Source organism: Palaemon carinicauda, chromosome 39, assembly GCF_036898095.1.
Source record: "Palaemon carinicauda isolate YSFRI2023 chromosome 39, ASM3689809v2, whole genome shotgun sequence".
Classification (NCBI taxonomy): domain Eukaryota; kingdom Metazoa; phylum Arthropoda; class Malacostraca; order Decapoda; family Palaemonidae; genus Palaemon; species Palaemon carinicauda.
The window spans coordinates 59,584,029-59,609,028 of record NC_090763.1 but is presented as its reverse complement, the minus strand read 5'-3'; the positions used below and the strand labels follow the sequence as shown (position 1 = coordinate 59,609,028).

At 33.2% G+C, this 25,000-nt stretch overlaps 1 protein-coding gene across 6 annotated transcripts in view; it reads right to left on the bottom strand.

Moving 5' to 3' along the window:
- Window positions 1–25,000, bottom strand: part of LOC137631213 (EGFR adapter protein-like) — a 1,066,467-nt gene that overhangs the window by 685,415 nt on the left and 356,052 nt on the right. Inside the window, exon 1 of one of the 6 annotated variants that reach the window (XM_068362964.1) lies at window positions 12,805–12,823. The exons of the other annotated variants lie outside the window; for them this stretch is intronic. The gene's annotated coding sequence lies outside the window, so the exon portion shown is untranslated. Of the gene's footprint in view, window positions 1–12,804; window positions 12,824–25,000 lie in introns of those variants that run through there. 6 annotated transcript variants of the gene reach the window in all.

The window sequence follows — 25,000 nt, the reverse complement described above, 5'->3', positions numbered from 1 at the left end:
TGCGGATGTATGAAACTTAATGAGGGTAAAATATAACAAAAAACATGAACACAAAGATTATAACCGGAGTAACTAACAGCGTTTATAACAAAAACCTTTTCTTTTTTTCTACCATAATCTTGGAACCTAAAGTAAGACTTATTTAGCAAACTTTCAAAAACTGAAATAAAATTCAACCAACGGCTCTTCGATATTCTCACAAATATGTAAGTAACGGAAATGAATGACCAGCAAATCAAAGAGAGATTCCAAAGCCTTGTACTCTTTCAATGCAACAAATAAAGAGTTATCTTCAGGATACGAAGCAAAAACTACCTGGCTGTTACTATAAAAAAGTGAGTTTCACATACTACTGTAGCTATCAAGTTTTTCTTCAATGTTATCTACTTCTTTTGACAGAGCATTGCTTATTTCAAGATATTTAGAAACAGTAAACATCTTTCAAAATGTTTGGAGGCAATAAACATCTTTCAACATATTTAGAAACAATAAACATCTTTCAAGATGTTTAGAAACAATAAACATCTCCAAGATGTTTAGAAACAATAAACATCTTTCAAGATGTTTAGAAACAATAAACATCTTTCAAGATATTTAGAAACAATAAACATCTTTCAAGATATTTAGAAAAAATAAACATCTTTCAAGATGTTTAGAAACAATAAACATCTTTCAAGATATTTAGAAACAATAAACATCTTTCAAGATATTTAGAAACAATAAACATCTTTCAAGATATTTAGAAAAAATAAACATCTTTCAAGATGTTTAGAAACAATAAACATCTTTCAAGATGTTTAGAAACAATAAACATCTTTCAAGATGTTTAGAAACAATAAATGTCAGGATGCCAGATAAATTCAAATCATTCATTCATCATTCATCAGAAACAATAAAAAGTTTTCAGAATACGGTTACTTTTCCCCTTGGTGGGAATAGGTAACCTAAGTTGAATCTGGTACGCAGTGACGACCTGGGATAACACCTATCCCATAACGAACAGGATATCAATCTATTTCCAAAATTATCCTACTCTTCTTCTTTAAAACTGTTAAAAAGACAAAATTATCCACTAGAAAATCCTAACCAAACAGACCATAAAGGCATTCTATATAATTTAGTCTTAATGTACACTGAGTTTCATACTTAATTAAAAACCACACACAACCAATTATTGCCAAATGCTTAAATTAAATCGTTACACCGTTCTCTATCAGGCAAGTGAAGAGATATGAAACATAAAAAATGATATAACTGTCCGTGTTCCGCCGACAGATTTAGAACTTTTGCGTTCCAAAGGTATTTTAAAAGCGGACATAACCTTCGGAATTTTTCCTCTTCCTCTTCCCATTCACCTTTTTGAGCGACGATTCTTTGTTATTTTTTTAAAATTTCTCTTTGCCACACAATTTTTACCGCAATCCGCATTCCTTCTATCTTTATTTTGTCATTCATTTTTAATATATTTTTTTCAAACTGTATCACGCCTAGTTCATCCAATTTTCCATGCACCTATAAAAAGACATGGGAATGTTTAACGCTCTGACGAATTTCCACTGGACAGAAACAATATTTTTTCTGAAATCAAGGGCGTCATCATACACTATAAGCCAAGCATTGGTTAGACAAGATAATTTGTTACATTATTATCATACAAAATCTTACATGACCCTTCGACTGTATCGAAAACTCCTTCACAAAATTATTAGCATTACTTTTTTTTGTAAAAATTATTTTTTTTTTTTTGTAAAAATAAATGTTACATTCCAAATTATATCAACGGCTAAATTTATCATTTCTCTTAGGGAAAGTTTACTGTCACTGAAATCAATTTGGAAATTTTCGAGAGAGAGAGAGAGAGAGAGAGAGAGAGAGAGAGAGAGAGAGAGAGAGAGAGAGAGAGAGAGAGACTTTTTATCCGTATAAAAACATTGAAATATTAACGTTTTACTAGAGAAAAGGTAGATACGTGAATACATTAGGCCTATGTTGAATACCCTGGCGTATTGGAAGTAAACAATATAGTATACCTTTTAAAAAAAATTCACAGGGATGTTAAAAAGCTGTATTTAAAAATCTAAACACAGACACAAACCAACATTGTTTTTTGCAGCGCCAGTTTATGAAACAAACCGATCTATTAGTTAACATAAAAATGTTCTCATGTCATGAAAATGAAAGGCTGCACGAGCGTGGCACATGTGAACATTTTCACACGAAGATTTAACAAAAAAAAAAAAAAAAAAAAAAAAAAAAAAAAAATAATAATAATAATAAAAATACTAGCTGACAAAACAAAAAGAATTTCTAAATAAATCCATTCATTGAATATATAAACAATAATGCGAATTATTTATCTGTTTGCAGCAAGACGAAAATCTAGAATAGGCTACGCACCAATGTATAAAAAATGAAACAAAATGAAATTTATAAATGCAACCGGAAGGATGATACTGAGTAAAAGTAAGGTTCAAGTCATTAGCTTGACTAATCTCTCCACTAACCATTATGAGTATCCATTAGTGAGGAAATCTCGTGAGAGGCATAATGTTAATGCGATTCAGTTTAATATCACTGACAAGCTTACCTTCTTCCATGGCGTGGTTTCAAATACGGCATGAATATATAATACTTTTTAGTGAGTGTTTAGGAATAAACATATTTTAGTCCTATACATTGAATGTTATGTTAAATTGTTGATACATTGCATGTTTTAACATAAATTCACAACAATAATTATATTAATAATTATCTCTCCTGAAGATAACTGATTAGTAACCTATTTCCAATCCTGATTTAAATAACTAATCTAAAAGAGCTTCTAAAAGGATATTTTTTTATACTTTGTTCGTTCTTTTAGTGAAATTTACTTTACATAAGAATCTATATATATATATATATATATATATATATATATATATATATATATATATATATATATATATATATATATATATATATATCAAAACCCTGGATTAAACTAAAAAAAAAAACACCTTTCGTAATGGCAATATTACGATAGTGACAGCTGCCAAGGGTGCGTGTTTTGGTTAATAAACACCAACCAAAGTGGAAAAAAAAATAATAGCAGCAGCAGCATCTTTAATAACAGGCCTTGCCTTTCACCCAAGAAATTCCAAGCATCCTAACGTGTGAACGATTGAAGAGCTTCCTTAGTGTTTATCTAAATTGACTATTCCAATTATAAGGAACATGCAAGGGTAAAATGTCAAAAAAAAAAGTCGATATACTAAATTAGTAACGTTTAATTATCTCTGACACCAAAAATTCACGATTGATTCTACTGAGCTTAGAGGACGAATTATGGACCAATATGCCCTATAGTCTTTTTTTAAGGCACATCAGAGGTAATGAATTATTCTTGTTCCTCTTTAAGGGGACATTCATGGAAAAAAACAGACGAATTACTAAAAACCTGGAGTCATTAGTTTTTGTTTCTATAAGTTGCAATTATAAAATATTATTTTGCACATACTGCATAAATAGTTCTTGTTTGAAAAGTTTGTATTTCTACCTACTCATGCACACCACAACGAATAAGAAGCGTTGCTGTAACATTTTGAAGTGAGAAGGTCATGATATAACTTTAAACAAAAAAGTACTGATCCTGAAATTGTTATCAAAAGGCCACTACTAAAACATATAGAGAACCTTTACGAAGGTCCCATGTTATTTCTACATTTCCTAACATAGGACTATACTGCATCTTTTATGAACTACAAGCTGCTTAAAAACACTGGATACCTGACATATAAATTTCGTCATCAATTTTGCACCAGTAGGGATATAGCATGAAAACTTTTTGCATGAAATGTAAAGGCAGTTAGTGGACCTTCTTTTTCCCTGGAAGATCTGGTTTGGCTAAATGTCTACTCCAATATACTTTGGGTTATTATGAAAACGCTTTTGGTGAAAATCCACCTTAAAACTTTTGATTAGAATGGAATTTCTACGACAAACTAAAAGTTAACTCATCACTACTAAGCAGCATACAGGATCAATTTCCTCAGAAAAAGTTAAAAGATGTTTGCAGTAGAAAACATGCCACTATGAAACACGGTACAATACCAACCACAAAACCATACATTTAAGCACATAAAAGTGTCTATTCGAAAAGGACTCCGCGAAGCTGTTTTGGGACACCTATTGTCCACATTCCACTTCAAAAGGGAATGTCTGGCACTTAGACAAGAATTAACACAGAAGTGCTTAAGTGAAGCAGACTTTATTTTGATCATATTTTGCCCCTTCGTAACATGTCCAATTAGCTTTGACCCTACCACCAACGTTGTTTTGATTTTTTTTACTATGTAGGGATATAAATATGACTAAAATATTAAAAAGATCCGAAAGGTTACCTTTCACATGAGCAGCGGGTGAAAAATAGATTCGAGGTGTAGTTGAACAGCACAAGTGATCGCTTACAGGTACAGAGAAGGATGGATGATTGTGTGGGAATGGAAGCATTAGCTTCCACTAAGAAATTATCAGGTATATTTCATTGTCATAAAATAGCCTGACCTCTCTACTATTTAATGTATAGTTTTTAAATTAACATTTCACAATATTTCAAAAATTAAAAAAATTTCATCATCATTTCTCCACCCTGCTTAAAAAAAAAACCACCCAACCCCCTCCATCAAACTCCAGCCTATTTAGGCTATATTCATAAAAAAAGAATAACAATCTCATTACTATCATCAATATTGTTCGTAAAATTTAAATAAAGCTACCAGTGAGAAAAAAGAATGTTTGCATTCTCATTGTTCGATTCTAGGCTGAATATTTGTCGAGATATAAGAGCTTGCCTACAGCATACGTTGAAGATGATGTGCTACTTGCGAAAGGAAGACCGGTTCTGCTGCGATAATTACTGAAACTACTGAGGCATCCCGTAAAATTTCTAAAACAAATAGCATTTTCTCTTCAAATGAAAATATGAATTCTCATAGAAACAATACCAAAGATTTATTATCATACTCCCATCTATACATCAGCAAGAATGAAATCTCTTATACATACGCTCAATATAAATAGAATTTTCGTTATTGATATATTTACAAAGACATACAAAAAAAATATTAAACACTCGGACCATCATCAAGTAGTGATGTTTTCTGAGAGATCGTAACCTATGTACTTGCATCAGCAAACATCAATAAAAAGTCAAAAGGTTCCATCACGGATTCCGTCACCAGTTACTGTAAAGTAGAATATATTAGGCACTGGTTGAAACTTCAAATATCCATAAAGAAATGCCCACAAATCAAACACTTCATCTGAATCGCCTAAAGGGAAGTGTGAGAGCTGAATGCAGAGATTGTCAGCTTGTTTAACCTTCTTCTTCCACAGTTCTCTCTAAGATTGTTGGAAATTTTAAATTTTTTGTTCACATGTTAAGTATATTCAAGAATAAATGGTGGTTAGTATGTACGCATGAACAGTTATGGGCTTGAAATGGCTTTCTACCTACAACTTATTTTGGTTGGAACCGTATAGGAGTTATATTAACCTGATGATCAAGTGGTAGGCTATATGAATTTTGAGATTCTCAGATGAAGGAGGTTAAATGGCTTTTCTCGTAGTTTCGGCCTAGTATTATACAAGGAAGTTGTAATACTTGGTTAAATTTCGTAATTCTAGCAACACGAACATTGGGCTAAAAATAAAGCATTTGAGTATAAACATACTGCATGCCATGTTAAATTGATTATCCAATGCACTAAATGAATAACTATACTCATTTTTTTTTTTATTGAGGCGCAATCGCACTGACTCGCAGCGGTGCCCTTTTAGCTCAGAAAAGTTTCCTGCTATCTGATTGGTTAGAATTATCTTGCCCAACCAATCGGCGATCAGGAAACTTTTCCGAGCTAAAAGGGCACCGCTGCGAGTCAGAGCACATCTGCCTCACTAAAAAGAATTGACTATAGTAGATCTGAAACTGGAGAGTAATTGGTATAACTTACGTTAAGTTAATTAATGGCATAGAGGCCACTTTCAACAAAAATAATATTTTTAATCGTCCGCACTTATAACGTGATCACAACTTCAAAATTCGTTTTCATCAGTTAATACTTTACGTCACATGGATTTGTTTTAAGACAGTAAAGAATTATGCCTTATATTTTATGAATGCTAAATATTATTTGTAAAATATTCTGATATTTACAGAGATGATCGGACTCTCACCCCACTGGAAGATATTACGAAAATGTACATCAATGGAATCTAAATGACGATTCTTTTCAAAATATGCGGTTGGGTGTTTGTACAGTTGGCTTCATTAATTCCGGTACACTGACGTCCCCTTAGCTTCCCGTGAAGTGTCTCGGAATTAATGAAGCCAACTGTACTATACCGTAAAACATTTGGGATGTTTTATAATATTTTCTTTTACGTGTGGAGTTGTCTTCATGTATTGGCAGGTGTGATGTTGATGTCCATAAATTAAAGCTGAGCATCTTGCCTTATCAAAAATAAAAATTAGATTTGCATAAAATACTTATTCTAAATTACCTTTACTTGGTTGCTCTTTGTTTATATATGGGTATTATTTTGTAGAAGTTGGTTTGTAATGCAATGGACTTTTAAGCATGCTATACTTTAATGAAGCTTGTAAATCTTCAATAAAAAGTAAAATTAGCATTATAATTTGTATAATGCCTTTTAAAATTAAGGATTCTTCTACATTTATTATGTAACATGCCGAGTTTTAGTATAAATATTTTACAGAGACCCCAAAACCAATGTCGTTATTGTAAATAAAACATGTCTGCATAGGGGAATACCCACTTACAGTAATTATTATTAATTCAACATCCACTGAAAGCCTATTCCATAATTACACTTAATAAAGAAAATTATCAATATTTATCCTAAGGTGATAGTGTTGTACATAGAATTAAAGTAGTTTGCACTGTGCTTAAAAGGCAACAAATTTACTGTAATATGCAATGGTCAGGACAAGACCAGACCATCGGAATGTTACGTCTCGTCCAAACGCTAAGACCCAAGTTATCTTCACTTGGCATATACGAAAACTGCCTCAAGCTGGGAGATGGACTTTGTTACAAAGAACAAAATAAATTGTTATGCATTAATCATCCAAAATAATTAACAATATTACAAATTTGGATAACTAGATGCAAAACCCTAATATGAAAAGTGCTAGACCATATCATCAAAATTTGTTAGTTAATTAAATATTTCAATTGTTAATTCTTTCCTTGTAGTTTCCTTATTTCCTTTCCTCACTGGGCGATTTTCCCTGTTGGAGCCCCTCAGATTATAGCATTCCGCTTTTCCAACTAGGGTTATAGCTTAGCAAGTAATAATAATTGTGAACTTGATCATAAGAGCGGACAGCCATTGTATATAAAGTAAGCTATGGTCATTTTTATCCTATCTTCATTTTGATTATAACTATTTTTTTTATTCGGCAAAAAGCTCGAGAGAACCTTTTTACTTCAGTAGCATAATGTAATTCTTTTGGCAAAATTCACTATCATAAATCTTTGCATAAAAAAGGAATGCAAAAGACAACATGATTACTACATTGGAAGCGAGAGTAAAAAGTCCCCGAGTGAAAGCACTTCAAGGGTACATACAGTTTCTGCCTGGGTCAGGAAATACCGGAACAACTGGAAATTTCCAAGCTTCAAGTACAAGGTGAATTCGTTATTAATATGCACAAAGAGAGAGAGAGAGAGAGAGAGAGAGAGAGAGAGAGAGAGAGAGAGAGAGAGAGAGAGAGAGACTCTTTGGATTTGTAGATTTACAGTAACAATACCTTGAGAGAGAGAGAGAGAGAGAGAGAGAGAGAGAGAGAGAGAGAGAGAGAGAGAGAGAGAGAGAGAGAGAGAGGGGGGGCTTTGGATATGTAGATTTACAGTAACCGTACCTTCTCTCTCTCTCTCTCTCTCTCTCTCTCTCTCTCTCTCTCTCTCTCTCTCTCTCAGATGTAAGCTATACAACCAAAAGTATAATACCATAATATAATTTGCCAAGTATTTAAAAAACAACACCCAAAGTGTCACAAAATTTCCTCTATAATAAAACGAGAACCTCAGCTAATACAATAAAAGTGTAATAAGAAAATCTACTCATGCGTCAAAACAACGATTCTGGACTATCCTAGACACACGTTTACTCTGGTGACAGCGGAGCATCGAGTTCCTAAGCAACCTCATATATAAAAATCCGGTAAGATGGCACTATCTTCTTCCTTAAGAGCGCCATGGTCATTAAACCAAGTAGCAACGGCTCATAAAAGCCGAGATGAAGGGCACGTTCACATGCCAATGCAAACAGGCATATGCACACCTGAGAAAACTTTTTTTTCCAGCAAAACGGTTGAAAGGGTTAATAACATTAAAAATTCACTGGGCTTAAACTTGAAAATAGCATGACACCTTAGCAAATTTTTGCAAGAGATATTTACCACACAATGCCGTCTTTCACTGTAAATGAGATGGCATGACCATGCATTTACATAATTCACTGCAGATTGAAAATAAAGACTATTTCTAATACATATTGCTAGAAATTATAGTCACCGCTTCACTTTTTAGTACACACTGATATCCCTCGCTTCGAATCCCCCTCAATAATACATTTAAAAAAATACTTTTGAAATAATAACCATAAAATATTCACATCTACAACTGTTGAACAACCAGTACATTAATGGATAAGCTATGAGATGAATCACGTCACTATGTAATAATACTTAGCGACAGAGAGATATTGAAGGTCGGGTAGAGTTGAATGAACCTTCAACTACAATAATTATAAAAAAAAAAAAAATACAAATAAAAGTCACCCAGTGAGTGATAGTTCGGTCACAGATTTCGAGACTGGCTTAAACTCACGAGGTGAGAATGACATTTGTTAATTTAAGTTCTTGATTCCTGCATATAATTGCGGAATTTATATAAAGAATTAAGAGCCAGGTGTAGCAGTCACAGATTTTATTTGTTTATAATACTCTACATACAGTACTAAAAAAAAAGACACGTCTTTTCATGTAATGGAATGATATCAGAAGTTCTTACCCGGACAAAAAAAAAAAAAAAAAAAAAAAAAAAAAAAAAAAAAAAAAAAAAAAACTTTTCCATAAAAATTTCATTCTGATAGAAATAGATGATCTGCTCTGTTGAAGAAAGTGAAATTGGGGTACAAGATGAAAAAAAATCACTTAAATAATTTACTAATTTACTTTAAGAAACTATATCTTAGTAACTGACCACTCAGATTCCTTGCCATAAAAATATAAGAAAATATAAAACAGCCGAACGTAAGTAGAGGAAAAGATCGATGCATGAGGCTCTGGACTGTCCTGATTGGTATATATCAAAAGAATAAACTAAATGGAGAGAGAAAGTAGAGATATACAACTTTCGGGTTTTAAATTTATCTTTAGCTAATGGCTAATAATTCAAGGAACAGGTCTATTAAATATGTCAGGTATGAGCTAGGCAACCGTTGCCACAGCATAGTAACATTGCGGAATTTCCTTATCATGAATTCTATAACCTTACCAAAGTCAAAGAGTCTGTAAATCTTTGAATTCTATATACAACGATGCTTTTCTCCCCGTGCTGCTTTTTTTTCTTGTTGTAAAATATAAACAGCTATAGGCCTAAATGTTAAACATCACAAGTGACAATGTAACAACATTTCCCCTTGCGAGGATGTTAAAAATCTGGTTCTCAGCAACAGTTTTGGAATATTCATATTTTATCTTGGCCATATTTAGGTCAACAAGAGGCACAATTGCATATCTCAAGATCCAGTCTCTCCAACACTACAAACTGACATCAGCTCTCTCAATTAATAGGCAAGCATTAGAAAATAACACACACACACACAAATAAAAACGGTTGCTGATTAGAACTTATTAACGACTAGACTTCTGATTCATTTTCCGACAAACACGACACCCATATTATCGGTTGCTTTCCACCAGAAATAGAAAAAGGTTTGTCTGAGAGCTAGACCTTGAAGCAATCCATTGACAAACTATGAAAAGGGCACAAAACATGGCCACAATGTATATTATATTCCAGCAGCAAACTAAAAGCAGAGCAGTTATTTTCTCAGTTTGTCTTCTAAATATGGTATATTCAGAGAAACTGAGAGGAGAAAAACTTTACGACCGTAGGTTCAGCAAGACCAACAACAAAAGAAGAAAAACTAAATTGAGAATATGCGGGCACTAAAGAAATAAAACTATATCAATACACAAAAAATACACCGTCTAAATATATTACATCGAATGTCTAGGACTAGAATAGGAAAATGTGTGTAAGCAAACCAACTATAAGTGATAAAACAAGGCTGTTCACGATACAATGAAAAGATATATATATATATATATATATATATATATATATATATATATATATATATATATATATATATATATATATATATATATATACACACACACAACAAATGATGCAGCCGTTTCTAGGAACTGCAAAGCAAGTGCCTCAGACATGTCCTTACTCATGTCTGGGATTTGACCAGAATTCATCACTTCGGTAGTAAGTGAGGATTTGTGATGGTGGGATATTTTCGTCTGATCGCTTACAACAAACCAACCTGATCATGGCAATGCATATTTACATATACATACATACATACATATATATATATATATATATATATATATATATATATATATATATATATATATATATATATATATGACCTAATTCCCATTCAAAGATTTATGGACTAAACCATCAACTTGCCTTTGTATTACCGCAGGACATTTAGCCTATGGGTGACCTCCATTCAAAACAAATCTTTTAAAACTTTTATGAGGAATGAAAAGGTGAAGCGCGAGACTCCACGATCAAAACAAATGACGTGGTGGGAATAACTGAGAAAGCAAAAACCGGCTAGGAAAAAAAGATTCCTAAATGAATAGGTAACAGGAGGAAGAATAGAAAGTAAGAAACGAGGAAGAAAGGAGAGACGTCTGAATTGCTTACTGAACAGAAGGGTCGTCAGAAATGTGGTGGAGGTCAAAATTAGAAAGTGGAGACAATGAATTAACCGTTTAACTGGAGTGTTTGAATATCTTTTAAACATTTGAAACGAAAATTTGAGGATAACCGTCCTACCACCATGAATAGCCTAGTAATCGGGACATAAAACCGTTTAGGCCTATCCTATAAAGTTCTCGTTGGCCTTGATGCATTATGTAATGAAATGCAAACCTGATAATTTATCAATCATCACAAACCAAATGGTTAAACAACTGCCCTTCTAAATTGAGACACTAATCAACAACGATGAATAAAAAGATAGAGTATACTATTACAATTAGATAAATTATTAAAAATAAACATAGTTGTAACATTTTAACACAAAATCCTCAGCACCCCTCCCTTTAAACATCATGGGACGGGCAAACATAATGAGTGACCTACCTACAAAGGGGTAAGTAAGCACAAAGCGCTCACTGACCTGGCCAAACACTACATCCCGTCTCTCATAAGTCAGCCAACTGACCTAACGGGAGGCAACGGACAAGCCGTATACAGTTCTGTGTATTTACTAATTTCCGGTGGATACCTTCAAATATTACTCTTTTATCGGTTTCGATACAATATTGTACTAAGAAAGCAATAATTATATTTAAATTTTACATAACAGGATTAGGCTAATTATAAAGAATTGGACATTTTGAATTGGCCTTATCGTATACAAGAATTTACTGGCAGCTACTTATACTGTTGTGTTAAATGAATATGTATGTATGTATATGTATAGAGGGTGTGTGTGTGTTATTCAAGTAATATAAAATGTATCACACATCTGTTTGATTGAACAAATTTCATAAAGATCAATGTTTTAAAAAGCCCATACTTACTGCCTCTGGCTTAGTGCACTAGTCCTATGTTTGTAAGATTTCAAGAAACGTCTTGAATGTTACTCTTTTTATTGGTTTCCATATATTGAATAAAGAATGCAATAATTACATTTGAATTTTACATGACAGGATTAGGCTAATTATAAAGAATTGGACATTTTGAATTGCCCTTATCGGATACAAGAATCTACAGGCAACTACTTATACGGTTGTGTTAAGTGAAAATGTATGTATGTATACAGGTGTGTGTTATTAAAATACTATAAAAAGTATCACATCTCTTTGATTAAACAAATTTCAAAAACATCAATGTTTTAAAAAGCCCATACTTACTGTCTCTGGCTTAGTGTACTAGACCTATGCTCGTAAGATTTCATCACACGTCTTGATCCACTTAACAATTTGGCTTAATTATAAGCAACTCCTAAAACATCACTAATCTTATAACACAAGAACGGCAGTTTTACGTGTTTTCAATTGTGACTTAAGACTAAAATAAATGTACCCAAGAAATCTGCCATATAGGCCTAGGGCTACTAAATAACCGAAGATTATGAATGACTGTACTCCATTTAGATCAAATTAACTCAATACTCACACCATAAAAACAAACACTTTGTGTTATTCACGAAAGCACTTCACACAGGACAGAATCTCCACTGTATAGCGAATTACTAAACAACCCAATCACATAGTTAACGATATTTCATTAGCACGATCATATGCACTGACACAACACATTTTGATTCACAGGGTACTTGAAGAACTATTTTATAATTCCCCCCACAAGACCTGCAGGTACTACGGTAGTTGCGCTAACGGTCACACGCGATCAAGATTGCAACGTAGCTATTATATTGCAAGGGGAATAAAAGTGCAAAGGAAGCAACCCTCACCAAGCTACTGTGGGTCGCGCGCGCAGCCCACCTCACACAGACGCACGCACCTCTCTCGGCCACTGCTCATTCACAACTGACAACCGACGTCACGGAGACAGACGGTTAAACTTAAAGGGACCCCAGGTCCAAAGGTACTTGCTTCCAGACTTTGTGATTTTGTGTGGAAAACGCCAAATTATCGATACCATCCTGTATTGTATTATCAATTTTTGTTTACATCAACGTTTACACTTTTTTTTTAAACTGAACTTCAGTGGTGGATGACGGTAAAAACAGCATCATCTTTAAAACAAAGAAAGTAGAGACCAATGCCTAAAGCACGAATTTTCTTTTCAAACATGAACTTCCAGAACAAAATCGACCCAGGAAGCGCACAGAATGAAAGATAAGAAATGGAGTATCTGGTGAAACTTTTTAAATGTTTCACACACGCAGGTAAACGGCGCAGAATAACTTTGGGGTGAAAGGATATATATATATATATATATATATATATATATATATATATATATATATATATATATATATATATATATATATATATATATATATATATATATATATATACACACACACACACACACGCAAAAGAACCAAAGGGAAGATGAAAATAGTAAATATAAGATTAAGTCATGACTATTATAATGATATTTCTTCAGAAGTATCACGAAACTAGTCAGGACTTAATCTTATATTTGTTATTTTCATTTTCCCTGTGGTTCTTTTCCATCTGAGCATCACGTTACCCTGTGATTTTACGTGTGTGTGTATATATATATATATATATATATATATATATATATATATATATATATATATATATATATATATATATATATATATATATATATATATATTCGTCAACGATAATGAGACGAACAAATAACGTGAGTGCAGACAAAAAGTTAAATATATCAAAGTTTGAATGCAATGAAAAACAATATGTTGAACCATATATTGTTCTTACTTCATAATAATAATAATAATAATAATAATAATAATAATAATAATAATAATAATAATAAAGTATTACCTCAACATCAAGCCTGAGGCTTACAGCTGCTACGAGCGCTGTCATAGAAAATGAGTTACAAAAACGAGTGTTAGGGGGGACTATAATTGAGTCTTTTTAAGATAGCAAACATAGTCTGTTCATAGTTAGCCTATAGTATTGGCACTGGATGGAAACAAAAATAACAAGGTATAGAATAAAGTGAATTTCAGGTGGAAAGAGTAATTAAAATGATTAGACTTGCCGTATATTTTACAAAACAATGCATAGCTTTTACGGAATAGAAAATGGCCTAGGCTGATAATGCGCTTTCAACTCTGCAGTAGTTAAACTTTAATTATCAAAAAAGTATAACGTTTCTTAAAATATAACTAGGAAATTCTGAGACAACCAGTTTAAGTTTTTGCATTTTCTTCTAACTACTTTTATCTCCACCATTTACTGTATTATTATTTTTCTGGGGGGGGGGGGGGTTGTTGTTGTGTTGTGCAATAAATATTTGCATGACAAAGCAGGTATTCGATCAATTATATTTCATTTTTGTAGTCTATTGGAAACGTCCCTGCCTGGCGTTCTGTTGGACGGGAGATCGAGACACTCTCAAACTCTATAGTTTCTTGTAGTGTCTACAACTTTACCATCTTTATGAACTAAGGATGGGGGTTTGGGGGAGCCTATAGGTCTACATGATGAGTCATCGGTAGCCATTGCCTGGCCCTCCTTGGTCCTAGCTTGGGTGGAGAGGGGACTTGGGCGCTGATCATATGGATTTATGGTCAGTCGAGGGCACTGTCTTGCTAACCAGGACAATGTCAGGGTCCCTTGCCCCTGCCATTCATGAGAGACGTAAACGAATTGCAGTTTCTTGAAAATTTTATATATATATATATATATATATATATATATATATATATATATATATATATATATATACATATATATATATATATATATATATATATATATATATATATATATATATATATATATACAGTATATATACATATATATATATATATATATATATATATATATATATATATTATAAATATATATTATATATATACAGTATATATATATATATATATATTTTATATATATATATATATATATATATATACATATATATATATATACATAACCTAAAAAGAAACTGTGAGATAAATTACATACTCGCGAGTTAAATTCTATATGAATTCAACAATGCAAATTACTTATCCCACAGGAAGTTGTGTGTGAGGAAATAAATATATCCAGGAGGAAATTTTACATAATGAATTACATAATCTTGAGGAAATTATACACTAGGAATTCTACCTGCCATGGAGTATTCACAATTCCACCCCCCCCCCTTTTTATTTTCTCTTCATGACCTGATTTGTAACAGGCTACATACGCCAGATGAGACTTAGTTTGACCTCGATGGTTAAAGGTCTAATTAGCCCAAAGAGTTCACAACCCTTCACTTAAAGGTGTTATTTTGCCTTAGATATTGTTTATTACAATACCAAGCTATTAGCAGCAGAATTCACTTTTAGTTTATGCCTGCTTTGATAAAGATGTTGTCATTAACAACATATCTAACTAAATAAAGAATGCAAAAACAATGGTTTTAAAAAAATGTGGATTCTAACTTCTGAAAAAATATGGGAGAGCCGTTCTTTGAGAGGGGAAAGGTTATATGATACGCCACAATAAAAGAATCAAAGTTTTTTTTACGAAGATAGATAGATTTACCGTGATAAAAGAATTTTCTCACAGTGTCAAATTCAATGGATGGAAAAAAACTTGGCCAGTCTACAAAAAACAATAAAACTAATAAAAAACTAAGGGTGTTTAGTACATTAAATAACCTTATATTACTTTCTACGAAGGAAAAGCAGAATAAAAAAAAAAAAACATATTCTATTATTGGTTCGTTTTAGAAATACTAATTTGTACGATAGTGTATTTATATTTTTTCCTAAAAGCTACGCTTAGTTTAAAAAATCTTTCCTCTGTTTATTCCCATAAAAATAATAATGATGATGATGATGATGATCATAATAATAATAATAATAATAATAATACTAATAATGAAAGAAAAGCGACATCGAGTTAAAAATAATAATAATAATAATAATAATAATAAATAATATTAATAATAATAATAATAATAATAATGAGAGAAAAACGACATCGAGTTAATAAGAATAATAATAATAATAATAATAATAATGAAAGAAAAACCACATCGAGTTAATAATAATAATAATAATATTAATAATAATAATAACAATGAAAGAAAAACGACATCGAGTTGAAAATAATAATAATAATAATGATAATAATAATAATAATAATAATAATAATAATAATAATAATATTAATAATAATAACAACAATGAAAGAAAAACGACATCGAGTTGAAAATAATAATAATAATAATAATAATAATAATAATAATAATAATAATAATAATGACAGAAAAACGACATCGAGTCTCTGCAGACCAGTTTTTAATGACCTTGAACCTCACACGGTTCTGCCTTAGAACTTGGCATTAATAATCTCTCTCTCTCTCTCTCCCTCTCTCTCTCTCTCTCTCTCTCTCTCTCTCTCTCTCTGTTTATACCTAATGAACAAAATTAAGCATCATGGGGACTAGCCGATATTAGTATGGGTAACCATAAAAAATACACAGACGCTGTGTGGATAACGGGCACATATAGCCCTTGTATATCCATGAGGCAGGGTGTTGGGTTAACAGCCTTATATCAAATGATCTGTATAAAAATCCTTATGGATGATAACTTATGGCATTACCAACTCTAAAGGAAAAAGGCGTATGTTAAAATGTATATACATATACTTCACACACACATATTTATATATACACATATATTATATATATATATATATATATATATATATATATATATATATATATATGTATATATATATATATATATATATATACTGTCCATATATATTTATGCATAAAAACCACAGGAAAACGTGATGCTCAGATGCAGAAAAACCACAGAGGAAAATGAAAATACGAAATATAAGATCAAGTCCTGACTAGTTTCGTGATACTTCTTCAGAGGACTGCATATATATATATATATATATATATATATATATATATATATATACACACACATATATGTCTGTGTGTATGTGTGTGTGTACATGTATATTACATATATCATCAGTCGTAACTAGTCCAATGCAGGACAAAGGTCTCAGGCATGTCCTACAACTCACGTCTGTTTATAAAACCCAGTCTATACACGCAAATTTTATTATCTCGTCAATCCATCGTCTTCTCTTCCTTCCCCTGCTTCTTTTACAATCTCTATGGACACATTCTGTTATTCGTAATGTCCATTTATCATCTGTAATTCTCATTGTATGTCCCGCCCATGTCCACTTCTTTTTCTTACTCATTATTAGAATATCCTCTACCTTAGTTTTCTCTCGTACACAACAGTATAATACATAACATAAGCAAATCATATATTGTACATATAAGAAAATGCTCGAATATGCTTACAAATACTTCTCATACATCAGCAAATTATACGGGAATGAAAACAAGATCAGGAGAAATATTGGCTATATGTCATGAATTAATATACGAATAAACCACACTGCAAATACCATAATCAGAAGCATCAATTATCAAGAATGCATATTCTAACAATCAATTATTACTAATAATTGCTAAGTTACAACCCTAGTTGGAAAAGCAGGATGCTATAAGCCCAGGGGCTCCAATAGGGAAAATAGCCCAGTGAGGAAAGGAAACAAGGAAAAATAAAATATTTCAAGAACAGTAACAACATTAAAATAAATATCTCCTATATAAACTATGAAACTTTAACAAAACAAGAGGAAGAGAAATAAGATAGAATAGTGCCCGAGTGTACTCTCAAGCAAGAAAACTCTAACCCAAGACTGTGGAAGACCATGGTACAGAGGCTATGGCACTACCCAAGACTAGAGAACAATGGTTTGATTTTGGAGTGTCCTTCTCCTAGAAGAGCTTCTTACCATAGCTAAAGAGTCTCTTCTACCCTTACCAAGAGGAGAGTGGCCACTGAGCAATTACAGTGCAGCAATTGGGAGCCTTTTCTTTATTTAGATATTCAAATTTACATATGAAGTATTATAGCCAATGAAAACACACCACGGAGTAGGATCTTTCTTTTGAGTAATTCATATGACTTGAATAATACAAAGGGGAGAGCAAACCCATATATCGAGATAGGTATCAATAACTCAATAAGTGAATGAAAATTCAAGACACCCTCACAGTGCATTTGCATAATTTGCTTTGATAATTTCTGCACCGATGGTGCCATACAGGAAATCGATAGGATTCAGCCCACAGTCATTAAATGATAAAAGGTTTCACCGTTGAAGGACAGCACAGTGAACAGTTATTGATCAAAGAGAATATTTCGTTCTGTAATGTTGTTAATTATGGAAATGACGAGACATGACGATGCGCATGTATAATGAGGGGATTTCACTCGCCTGGTTTTAACATTGGAACAAGAGAAATACAGGTGACAGATGCTGTTTTTTATTGCATCTGTAGATAATGAGGAATTGAATTGCCTTAAGAACGAACTGGCGTACGATACACCAGCCTAACCATTTAAATTACCTTTGGATTGATAAATTTTCTAATTCTGATATAATAGTAGAATGAAATAATTGAAAACAATCTTTTTGCGTGTAGACGGATTATCTAGGCATATTGATGAAATATTTTCATTACTCTTCAAACCCATATTCTCTCCATAAACAGCACCCAAATAATGAGAAGCATCCCAATCATTGCCAATTTTAACAGCAAATGCAAAAAGTTCTTAGTAATGTCCACCAACTTCAGGAATTTTGTTAGAAAGAAAAGCTTTAGCTATGGTTTACGAATTAATTCAATTATCAAAAGAAATAATCAGCGTTAGGTAAATAAGATTACTTGTTTAGGTGTTCTTTCGTACTGGGAATAAATAATAAAACCCATTAAAAAAGGGGCAAATCAAATCCAATACCAAAAAACAAAGAAATGTGATTTTCATGGAATCGCGTAAAATAGACTACCAATTTTTACTTCCTGCCGTTTATGAAATGCAGATTACATATGCTAGTAAATAAATAATAAAACAAATAAAAACGTTACAGTGACTGAGAGAAGCACACAAAGGACAAAATACAAAATGTGCATGTAACAATCTTTCCCCTTGGTGCCACAAATACACATTTTGACACAATTGTAGAAGCATTACAGTGACGGTTTATAGATGTGCTGATAAATTTCGAAGTATCAGAAGATCGAAATAATCCATGTGAAATATCCAAGGATTCTAGATGAAATTAGTTTCTTCAAATGCCTCTTTTTTGTAATTTACGAACATTTCTATATACTAAAGAGCGAGAGTTTGGCTCTCTCTCTCTCTCTCTCTCTCTCTCTCTCTCTCTCTCTCTCTCTCTCTCTCTCTCTCTCATATATATATATATATATATATATATATATATATATATATATATATATATATATATATACATATCTTTCATGTCACTTGGTCTTTCCCCGTCCCTCAGGTAGAGGGGGGGGGGGGAGAGGAAGTAGTCATATCCTGGCGAGAGGGGTTGTAGTTAGGAGAGAAGGATAGGGGGAGAGGGTGGGAAGGATTGAATCTGTATGTGCGTGTGTGCGTGCATATCTATCTAAATATTTAGCAGTCATTATTGACGGGTTAAGTCCATGAGTATTAAGGATTTGTAATAGTTTCGTCACACTGTCCTTGCATAGAATCATGTTATGATACCTTATTGAACTTATTCCTCATGAAATGTGTTTGCATTTTAATTCTTATGAAATTCCTTACCTGAATTATTATTAGTTTTTATAATTTGGCAATGACAGATAAATAATTTCTATTATGGCCACAAAAAAACAAATAATAACTTGGAAAAAAAAAAAAAAAAAAAAAAAAAAACTGAAGGCATAAAACATAGGCATCTCTTCTAAGCTTCGCGTTCATAGCGATCTCTTAAAAGCATTCCACAGACACTGGTTTCACTTTCTGAGGCTCTGGTCACACAACGGGGGTTTGCAGACTCAATTTACGCTGGAAATGCGTCTGTCCCTTCTACGTCTCCCTCGACACTTCACTCACCTTTTTTTTTTTTTTTTGTCGGTTGTTTCTTTTAACCGTTCTGTCCCCTCCTATCTCCTCATCTTTTATTGCATTCTCTTTCAACTCTCCTCTTGTTCTCCCTGTTCCAAAACAAGATCGTTTTCTCTCTCTCTCTCTCTCTCTCTCTCTCTCTCTCTCTCTCTCTCTCTCTTTAATATACAGTATACACACACATAATATATATATATATATGTGTGTGTGTGTGTGTGCATGTGTGTCTGTATAAATACTATATATATGATTATATACACCCATATATATACATTTAATCATTGTAACTAATTTCCTTTCATATAATCTTGATTACTAATGAAACTTCTTTTATCCAATCTAATAACTTAAATCAAATACTCATATGAAAATAAAGCTTTTATAATCCTTCTGATGCTGTGTCAAATTCCAGAAATAATTGAGATCTATCTTTTAGACAGCCGAGTACAAACACGAAACTACGAATTTCCTAATTCCCTGTCAGTCAATCTCAATGGTCTTCCACTATCTTGGGTTAGGGTTCTCTTGCTTGAGGGTACACTCGGGCACACTATTCTAACTTATCTCTATTCCTCTTGTTTTGTTCAAGTTTTTATAGTTTATATAGGAAATATTTATTTTAATGTTACTGTTTCCAAAATATTCTATTTTTCCATTTTTCCCTTTCCTCACTGGGCTATTTTCCCTGTTGGAGCCCCTGGGCTTATAACATCCTGCTCTTCCAGCTAGGGTTGTAACTTAACAATTAATAATAATAATAATAATAATAATCCCGTAAGCCAAATCCCCGCCCGGGGTTGGGTTGAGAGCGAGTTAATAATAATAATAATAATAATAATAATAATAATAATAATAATAATAATAACAATAATAATAATAATAATAATAATCCCGTAAGCCCGGGTTTGGTTTGAGAGCGAGTTGATTTTCACCCCAATATCCAAAGCATGGCCCCCTCATCCCACGTCAGTCAATCCCTTGATAACCTGGTAGCAATGATTGGCAAAGCATGCTGCATCCAAAGCTAATGAGCCAGCGACGTCTGCTGTACTACGGGTTGACATAATCTATCCGCTTGGTTGCCTGGGAAAAGAATGGGAATTGCTTGCTCGGTGTGAATTCAAATTCGGCAGATAACCTTATCTCGTGGAATGTTAACTCTCAAGTGGTCGCTGAAACAACCAATTAATTCTCAGTTTCTTCTTTTTTTAGGGGAGCTCGGATTCTTGGCATTTCTTAGGCGAGCGAGGACGCGTTTATGATACTTATCAGTCCAGTCAGACCTGAATATAATTCATTGTTTTACGAATGTGAGTTGAATTAGATATTATAACCTCGGACTCAGTCAGTATAAAAACTCCCTGAGGTAGCAGAATATTGTGAGGAATAAGAGGCCAACAGACCAGCATAATACTTTAACGAAATGACATGTCAGAGTTCCTATGATACCAGAATATTTTATACTTATTTCGTGATACACATTAGGATTGTTAGATGTTTAGTAATAGCATTTCAAAATAATAACATCACCAGTAATTATAATAGTTAGACAAATATGAGGGCTTTACACAGGATGCTATTTAGTCTAAAGCGTAGTATAACTTTATGAGGTCCCGATTTAGGGAACAAAATATTTCCAGCAAAACCTGACCACCTTAATTTCATGGACTCGGAAAAGGATTTTTTTTTTTTTGGACAAGTTCTCAGATGATTCCTCATTACTTTACTGGTCTGGTAATAAAGGCATACAGTTAGTAAGAGTGAGAAAATTGAGAAAACACGGAGCAAAATATTAGGCAGATAAAAAAATTATGGCCATTCGGATCTCATACTCCATTAATGCACATTTCATGTAATATGCATACTGAAATCCATGCATAACTACACGCTGCGGTACAACTGTATAATTTCTAAGATATTTATGCAGTTAATGAAGCTTTAAAAGTTAATCCAATTGGCAAACAAACAACAGAATATCCAAGTATCATTAAAATTTACAGCACAGATTTTCTTACATTTCTAACATTGATATGTTAAACTAATATTAAGATTATATTCTATTAACAATATTTACAATAAAGAAAATTTCTATATTACCTATGTAACGACTATAATTAGCTAAATGTGCATAGTTTTAAAGGAATTTTAAAAGTTCAAAGCATTTTATACGTAAAGTCATGAGAAATTCTATGGAACAGTATCAACATTCATGATTAACACATTATTTGAGCCTCATTTTCCTTCTAATAGTTACATGATAGCATACCTAAGCTACACTTAGGTGTTGAATGGCCTTACAGGCTGTACACAGAAGTACATATGATTTTCCAAAATAAGAACTTAGAGTAATTGTAAAATTTGACCATGGTCGACCATTAAGCTAATCACACAATTATAAACATAGTTATAATATCTGCATTATGCAGTTTCTATAATGAGAGAAAACAATGCCACCGTAGAAATCATGAAAAAAAAAGAAATAATAGATAAAAAATAGATAAAAATAAACAGATAACAGCTTCCTGATTATGCGCTGCAACTGTAAATACAGTTCCAATTATAAAAGATTTTGACTATTTTTATTGCAAAGAATTTGTAGCTTACACAGTATTAATAAACGAGTTTGGTAATAATTAAATTAAAAATATCTATCATACCAAAACGCCTATAACTTGCGTAGTCTCTCAATATTAACAGTTGACTTTTATGAACCTTCGAAATCGGTATGAAGCCAGTGAGTGCATCTCTCTCTCTCTCTCTCTCTCTCTCTCTCTCTCTCTCTCTCTCTCTCTCTCTCTCTCTCTCTCTCTCTATTGTTGCTGATTCCCTCTCGTTCCGCGAGAGAGATCGCTGAATATTCAAAACATCTATGCGAACCAGGATAGCAATGCATGTCCAGGAACCCGAATGGTCCTTGTATCGTCTATCTTTACATGATGTCAGAAGAGAAGTGCTTTAAGTATTTCCTCAAACAAAACCGTTCACCGCCAGATTATGATTTCTGGAACCGTGAAAACAATGAGTGGAAGGAAAGGGGTTAGCGGGCAATCTTGATTGTTTAACAAAGAATAATGATTTCATCATTAATAAAAGTACTCACAAGTTCCACTTGGGTTGGTTATGGTTTTATGGATATCAGTGATTTTTTTTCTTCATGTTCGCTGAAGGAACCTTTGTGAGAGTAAATGCTTCATATTACCGAGAACTACCCACTTTCACTTCGAGTATTGAGGGGCCAAAGCTAAGGAAATCCTATGCTGGTCTGAAATATGCACTAGAATTCATGTACGTACAACGCCCGAATGCTTTAGAAAAATAAGAGATGCTTGTTTGCGTTGAAGGACGTGTCTCGAATACTCAATCACCCAAGTGGTAGCTAGTTTGAGGAAATTATTCCACCATTAACTGTTTTTTTACCACTCGCCTTCAAACCAACTTGCCGCCTCCTAATCAGCCGCACTTCAGGGCAGCGTAAGATCGAAATTCCTCTGCGAGGACTTACGCTCCTTATCATGATAAGAGTCGAGGGAACACGCCCTAATTTCCTCCTTACCCAAAGCTCAAAATCACGTACGAACTGCGAGCTGTGACATCTTTAAACAGCATAGTTAAATGTCGTATCCCGTCTACGCTTAGCAAGGTTGAGATAGGAGCTCAGAGCGCCGTTCTTAAAAGTACTCCCGATAGGCATCTCCGGCCCAAGAAGTACACCATTCTTTAATGGCTTGGGAGGAGTTCGGCCGTTTGCAACAAGATGTCTTCTTAACGCCGGACATGAGTTGACCAATACTTCTATCTACTATCAGACCTGTGAGTTTCGGAGGATTCGTTTTGGATCTTCAACTAAAGTTTCTATTTATACATTTTTTTTTTCTGTCGGATTTGGCGATTGCAAGAGTTGGGGCTGGATAGTCTTAAAATTAACCGAATGAAATCTTACCGAATGTCTTAGTTTAAATGCCAGACTGGTTATTACAGTATCTCTTAACCAACAGAATATGGATGGCGTTTATGAAACATAACCATATAAAGAAAATATTTGTAAATATTTGTAATTGTATGTTGCAAATGAAAAACAAACAACTACCATATAGATTAAAAAAATATGGAGAATATATAAACAAAAGCAGATATAAAAATACTAATAAAATTACACATCAAGATCAAACCCAAGACTCAACGCCTCTACCAACTGATTAACGGAAGCCATGAAAGAAGTTGGAACCTAAACAATACTATAGTTCAGGAGATTCCAGGGCTAGCAACTGCCTTGCATACTAGCGTTTTTTTCCTATATTCCAGACCCACTGTGCTGCTTTTCATCGGCTTCCCATACTGTATATACCAAGTACGGTAGGATGCGTGGATTTGGGTTTTATAAAGCCAATCGCTGGGGCCTGTGTAGCTAGGATATACTATTTGACAAGTTCCCAGATGATTCCTCAATACTGAGTCAGTCTGACAGTAAGGGAACACATTAAGTAAAATATTAGGTTAATTTAAAAATTATGACCATTCGGATTTCTTACTCCATTCATTGAGTAATTGAGGCCAACATGACCTAATTTCCCATTTACCCGAAGGGTTAAATACTTTGAACTTTATGTTGGACAGTAAGATAGAAGAGAGGGAACAATGACGCAGGTAAAGTATTGGAATATAAAGTAAGAGCAGGCAGGGGCCGATGGAATACTACAAACTAGGTAATGCCTACAGTACACCCCGTGAGGTGCACTATTGGCACTACTCTACTGGTTACAGTGGGGATAATGTCCAATTGAATGCTATTAATTGGGTCCACTGGTGGGGCGAAAAGTTGTGGAAAACTCGTTGGTCTACAAGGCAATGGCTAGCCCAAGTATCTCCTCCAGTGTGGCATATCCTTGGTTGCAACTTTTTCTATGACTTTTGTTAGCTCAATTGGTAGCGTCTTTGCCTTGTATTTAAATAATCCTATACTCGTTCCCACTGAAAAAAAAATCTGTTGATCAGT